Raw genomic sequence first — 7,068 nt, 5'->3', positions numbered from 1 at the left:
AAATAATAATTTGAATAATAGAATTCAGATTCAAAATCCTCAAGGTTTTCAACCCCATTTGATGAAAATAGTTTATTAAAACATATTCGGTTTTCACATTTTTAAATAAATTTATTGTAACTTTTTTCAACTTGACAGCTACGAAATTCCAGAACTTATTTTTTAACGTTTTTCTCAGTTTCGATTTGTTTGATTTTGCTAATTAAACAATTTTACGTCATACATTTCAGAAACAGAAAAACACGCCAACATACAAAAGAAACTATTTTACTTTAAGCTTGTAGAAAAACTGGAATCACTTCAGGCAAGTCCATTAGACTCTGTCTAGTCTGATGACAATAAGTCGGATGACTGGGCCGGCCAATAAGAACATTCTCGCCATACCTTCCTTTCGTTAACAAGGTGATTAAACGCATCTGCTAATAGTAGATTCACGTGCCCCTTCGAGTTACCATTGAACGTAATTGAACCCTAGGTTCGAACTAAACTCTCAAATATCCTCCCTCCTCCTCTCGAAGATTTACATCGTAATTCTACCTCTAAATTGTTGCAGAAGAAAAAATCAATTATTGCTGTCTTTTCCTTGCTATGATCTTTCCAATAGCTGTAAAAATGCTTGTTCCAGTTTATGAATGAACCACACAGAACAGATGAATCCTCCGCACATTCATTATTTTATCATTATACAGTAAATAACTATGGTGTCGGTCTACAAAGTACTTTCAGCATATAATTTTGCACAATTTTCACATATTTTAGGACTACATGATATGCAAGACCCCAGGCTAAAGTGTCGTATCTAATTAAAGTTTTCGCAAGATCTCTTTAAGTAAATATCATTTATTCATTACTGATAGCTCCTTCGGTTAAGTAGGCTGCAATTTGCTGCTCATTTTCAAAATATTACATATAAATTATACGGTATGAGTATGGTATTGATTTCTTGACACACTCACCTCCCAAGATCAGTTTTCGTTGTTTATAAGAGAGTTTTGCATATTGCAGCTTGGTGTTAATAGAAAGCTTCAGCGGAAAAAAGCTGATCAAAAGGTGGAGTTATTTTTTTTCTTCCAACAATCGATGGAATTTCTCCAAAAGTTCCAGATGAAGGAAAATCTGCTGCTCTGGAAGAGCCTTTCTATGAATTTCCCAGTTTGGAGTTAGTGCTTGTTTCTAGCAAAATCAGAACGGTATTAGTCGTTGCTTATGAGTGTTGCGTTTAGTAGGACTGTCTTGGACAACATCCACTTTCTCAAACAAATTTTTTGCTCAAGCGAAGAGGCTAACAAGGTAACCAAAAATACACCGTGATACTGAAATGTGACACCAACTCTTAATGGATGCATTAAACTGCTGCTAAACTCCTAAACTCTTCTTAGATTGATGATGATGATTAAGCATTTTTAAATTGTCTTGTTGTAGCACCCACCACGTCTTGGCGTGAGCTTCAGCAACGGTTTCCTGAAAAAATGCATTGCAAAATTAATCTGACTACCGTTTTTCTTAATGCATCTTTCCGATATGTTACGTTGCAACGCTCATACCGTGCACTGCATGAAAAGCTCGCCAGCGTGGCAGCGAAAGTGGAGATATAAAAATAAATTGTGAGAACCGTCGTTTTGAGCGAAACTGGGCTGAACAAAACAATATCGAGAAGTTTGAGTTCGCCAACTTTTCGTGCGACTTTTCATTCAGTTAGTTCGTGTTGGCCGAGAGAATGGATGTTACAACTGAAGCGAACTGAGAGGAATTCTCTTTAGAGGCTCACAAAGAGACAACTCCGTTAAAGATTTGTTGCAATGGACAAGTGCAAATTGAAAAGGGTCAATAATTGTCAGTAAAGCATTGTCTAGGTTCTTTGAACGACCAGAAGTAAAACAACCCCTCCAACATTGATTAGTAAATACCTAAAGCGGTTGAATCACATCAATCTGAAAGCAGTGGCTCAGTTTTATCTCTATCTAAGTGTCTCAATTACGAGTGTCTTCACGCAACACTAAGCCCGGCTTTCTTGCACGCACCCTTGACACAGTTGCTTTCAGCCCCCACGCGTGTTTCCATTAACCGATTCTGCCGAGAGGATGAGTTATTTGCCCCGACACATCTGAGGGGTGAATTGGGCACATGGCAGAGCCCTAAACTGGGCCAGTAGTGCTACTTGGGAAACTTCCTGGCGCTTAGAATTAATTATGACGTCATACGCACCTGCCAGAAAGTTAGTCGAATAAGTTTCACGGTTTGCTGAACTTGAAACTGTTCAGCAAATCGAGCTTGTTAACTAAGAGGAAAGTTCCGGAAGATGAGGCTGGATGGGCAGGAGCCAAAGTAAAGTTAGTGTTGGTTTTGTAGATGCCGTTGGCTGACTATCATCAACACGAAATTTTGTTCAAGATGTGTTTTTTGAGGTGTGGGTTTTTGATGTGTTTTAGTTGAAAGCGAGGAATCTGCTGCAGGCGTTGGTTTTAAGAGCACGGAACTAAAACCGTTCTTTTGACAAAAACTGACTCTATTTTATCAGCTGCTTATCAAAAATGACTTTTTCAGTCACAAATAATTTGTTTTCTTTGTTGTGTGGTTCTTATCTTTGTCCTTTGCTGTTTCCAGTCAATTCTGAATTTTGTCTATTTAGTGGAAGGTTTTGTCTAAACTGCCCAACAAACGGAACGTTACGCGGCCAAATTTTTCCTAATTTTGGCAGTCGATAAATCATTTTTTGCGCTATTACTTAGAGCTATTTGGTTCTTTTCTGTTTGAAGCGTAATTGAGCCCCCCATTTTTGTAAGTCAGTGTTTTGACGAAAATTTCGCCTATTAGTGAATTTTCCACATGATGGCAAAAAAAATTCAAAATTCTTCTAGTTGGACAAAAAAATGTTTTTTTGTGTGCCGACACCCAAAAGTTTAGAGTAACCCAAATAGCTCAAATTATAATAATAATATATAAATATTTACAGGGTGATATGCAAAAATCAACTTTTTGGTCTTGCAGCATAACTTTTCTGTTCTTGTTCACGATTTCACGATATAGAGTTCATGCTGAAGCTTACATTTCATCGACAATTTACGGCAAAAATTTAATATCAGGGGTTGCTGAAAATCCATGATTCTGGCATATTTTCAACTATGAAGTCTAGTTTCAAATATTTTGTTTATTTATGCAACTCGGTAGAGTGAATATTTTTCGCATTTTTTTGTGAAGTTTCAACATGAACCTAGATTTAAAAAATCGGTTTAAAAACATCGGGAAATGGAGAAAAACGTATCACTAAATAAGGGAGATGGTCGACAAATTGAAAAACTTTTTTCGAGATACTGTGCCGTTGAAATACAAAAAACGTGATTTCGTCCAACTGCGAGCATGTTGAACTTTCACCAGTTTTACATTGTTTTATTTGCCACGCGGTAGAAAGTTGATCTGAAGCACTAACTTTTCGCGAAAATGAACACTAACCGAAAAAGAATTGCACTAAATAACGCTTCGAATAGAATTCAAATCGCCCTCAAAATGAGTCGACATTTGTCCGTGTACCGTCTATTTTGTGGAGCAGTTTAGTTCGAGGAAGTGAATAGTTGGAGCAGAAAGAGCATAATGTAATTAAAAAATTAGGTGTTAACGTATTTAAATGTAAACGAGACGTAGAAAATAAGACTAGATAAAATGGAGACAACATAAAAAATAGGTCAACATAAAATTTAGGTGATCTGAGAACTGAAAATTCCGATGGAATTGATAATTTAATGAGATCATAATTTTAATAGATTTAGAAAATTAGGAAAAATTTCAATAATAAACTTAAAGAATAACCAGGTGAATTTAATTAGAAACCAGGGCGATCGATCCGAGTGATTTCAGTTGCCAATATTGCGATATTTAACCGAACCGCTAAGATAACAGTGTTTCAGACGTGTAACCTGTAACCGCAGTTCAACTTTGCCAATTTAATCTGTTGTTCTTGGTCTCATAAACCCGAAAAGGTGCTTCGCACCAGCACAGAACCTATGCGACACCCATTATAACCCATGGTTTGTTTTTGATTTTAGAATATATTATTTTTAGTTTACCAATGCCAAAAATTATTTTTTTAATAAACTAAATCATTATTTATGATCAGTATTTCTACTAATCATCATCAAAAAGTAACATGTTACTCTTGTAACCGCATTTTGTAACCTAATACCAAAGTGAAACTGCACCGTTGTAACCTGTTCCAGAAAAATAACTGTTTAGCACACCTCTAGTTGCCAAAATGAAGAGATCCCCACTTGTACATATAAAGGGTGACAAAGTATTGTGCGACCACATGCCAGTAAATTATTTATGTGTCAAATTTATTTATTCTCTGTTTATTATATACTTTCACTCGCGTGCTGAAGAAGACAGTACTTTTATACTTGTAGAGGAACAACTTTCAAGGGGCTTCATACGAGTCGACTTCCAATGCAATTTCCTTAGTATTTAAGTTGAACGTTATAAAATTTGAATGTCTTTTCGGAATTTGTTTGGACCTGAAAGCCGAGGATTAAACCGAGATGAATTTTAAACTAGGGTCAATAATGAACGGATATAAATAAATTGAGACTTCTATTTATGATGGTCATGGCAAAAATTGTATGTTTAGATACGAGTTGAACCAATTGTATTTTTTAATTGGTTACCGGTTGGGACTAGCTGATAGTGATTTTAAGTTCCAAGCATTTACCGCTTTTAGAAACATGTTTCTCAACACGAAAAACAAGGAAAACTTTTCCTTTATTTCTGCGACTTAATTATCAACAGGTTTATTTTCATCAAGCTTCAACAATTTTGGAAATAATCCTAGATTTGCTTCTTGATACTGCTTGTGAAAAATACGGGTTTCTAAACAGTTCCAACTCAGTGGAATCGATGGCTTTTTATGGTGCTGCAAACAAACGTTGTTTTTTGGGTGGTGGCGCACGCGATTTTGACCGACGAAAAATTCGGTGCCGCGATTGCATCGGTGCATCTCGCAGACCGCCACGGTTCAATCGAATATCGGCACGATTCACAGATCCGAAATCAAAAATTTCTTTCTGCAATTTCGTTTTTCACTGTTCGTGTCCGCAAAACTTCTTCTGACAATGCAATGGAAAACTGAAATCTTTCTAGTCTCCCTGAAAATCACTATGGTTGATAAATGCATTATTTTAACGAATAATTTAACAGAATACAGAAAATGAGCTATTAAGGACTCATTGCAAGTGAGCTTCTAAAGGCCTGAATATGTTTTTCTTTTGGACAGCGATTTATTTTTTTTTCTTCATTCTACTCGCATTTTTAGGGGACAATTTTCAGATTAAAGGGCAATTGAAGCAGCAATTTCTAAACCGTTTTTAAACACTCTCCTTTGGCAGGTTTTAAACACTCTCCCCGGCACAAATGTAGACTCATTTTATTTAGATGGCAATCACAAATCACATCCGTTATCCTTATTAACTAATTTGTAGTAAATTTTTACTTCAGGAATTACCATTTTCGATCAGACGATCGAGGTCTGTAATCGGCCATTATCAATTCGGAGAGGATCCAGTAATTCTGCGATCAGCAAAGATGAAGTTAATAAGACCTTTAATAATAAGGCAGTTAAAGTCGCATCTAATTTCAATGAGCGGGGTAATTGTCTAGTCATTTGCAATTATAATTTTGTAATATTAAAGTGCGTCGTTCAAAGGGTATGTGCAATTATACAATGGTAAACATGGAAGATGTTTAAAGATTTTGCTGTGGCGGACGAAGAAGATTCTGCCTTCAAATGCTCAGAAAATTCTTTGACATTTGTATAAGAATTGTTTTTTTATTAAATCGCAACATGACCGATACAGAGTGTTTCTTTGTTGAAGGTAAGAATGATATAGAAGTTTTTCTAAATCAAGAAGTATCTCTAAGTCCAGAGACTAAAGAGTCCAAATTGTGAACACGTTCTGAGAAGTGGGATTGGTTGCGATGGCTCAAATTGGTTCATCTTCAAACGAAGATCTTAACCAGTTTTTCTTCCCGTTTCAGCAGGTTTACCTCAATACATCCCTGCATTTAATCGCAGGATTGTCTGGTTGTGCGCGGGTGGGCGGGGGGCTCTCGGGTGGCCCGGACCGGCCGTAGACCAGGGGAACTCGAAACCCTTGAGAAGGTCGCGGCAGTTAATGCGAAACTTGTCCTCCACTTCTTGTTCTTCGTCTACCCTTGCAGGCCTCTCGACCAAAAGCACCGTGCTTCAACTGGGCGCATAGTTTGAGCCGAAATGTGGGGAAAAAGAACCGTTTTTACCGTGGCTTTTAGTTGAAAAACTATCAGTTTTAACGCTGCAGAGCGAAGGCTGAAGTCCATAAAACGTTCCTCACGTAAATATCCTATGGCATTCATTTTGTTGAAATAAATGTTTTAAAACACCGTATGTTACACTTGCACTAGGTGTTGTGGCGAAAAAAATGTAGTTTTGTATAAAATTATTTTATGTTGGAGAAAAAGATCTGGAGGACTGAAATCTTATCGATTGGGTATTCATTAAGAAGGATTCGAACACTGAAGAAAACAATGCGACAGTTTCAGACAACATTTTCATCAACGTCTGAAATGTACAAAAATGTATCAGATATACATGCATTTATAGTGCTTATGTTGAATGGAGCGATTATTTAAATCGAATCATGAATATGTTGGCTGCTTGTGGGCTTCTGCTGGCATGAGCTGCAATTTATTCCCGTTTACAACGCCCGTTCGAGATTTTTATATCTGTTGTCTTGTCTTCAATTCAACCACCCTAAAACATTAACTAATCGTATTTATAATGTGGGTTCAATCAAGGGCGGATCCAGGGGGGGTCATGGAGGTCGTGACCCCCCCCATTCAATTCTCTATCCAACGATGCCAAACCGAATTCTCTGGCTCGAATGGTTCTTGAGAAACTTCGAAAAAAGCAGCGTCATGATCAAGTGGATTTTGCAACTCAAAGAACACCTCGCCAATCTAAAACTTCTTGAATTCAAGCATTTTTTGAGAAAACTGCTAACATTTCCCCATCCATGGTTCACTTTCTGAAAAGGCCATTTATTT

The sequence above is a fragment of the Dendroctonus ponderosae genome, unplaced genomic scaffold (genome assembly GCF_020466585.1).
Source record: "Dendroctonus ponderosae isolate FM_Combo_2020 unplaced genomic scaffold, Dpon_F_20191213v2 Dpon_F_20191213_8, whole genome shotgun sequence".
Taxonomy (NCBI): Eukaryota; Metazoa; Arthropoda; class Insecta; order Coleoptera; family Curculionidae; genus Dendroctonus; species Dendroctonus ponderosae.
Note: the sequence above shows the minus strand (reverse complement) of the source record.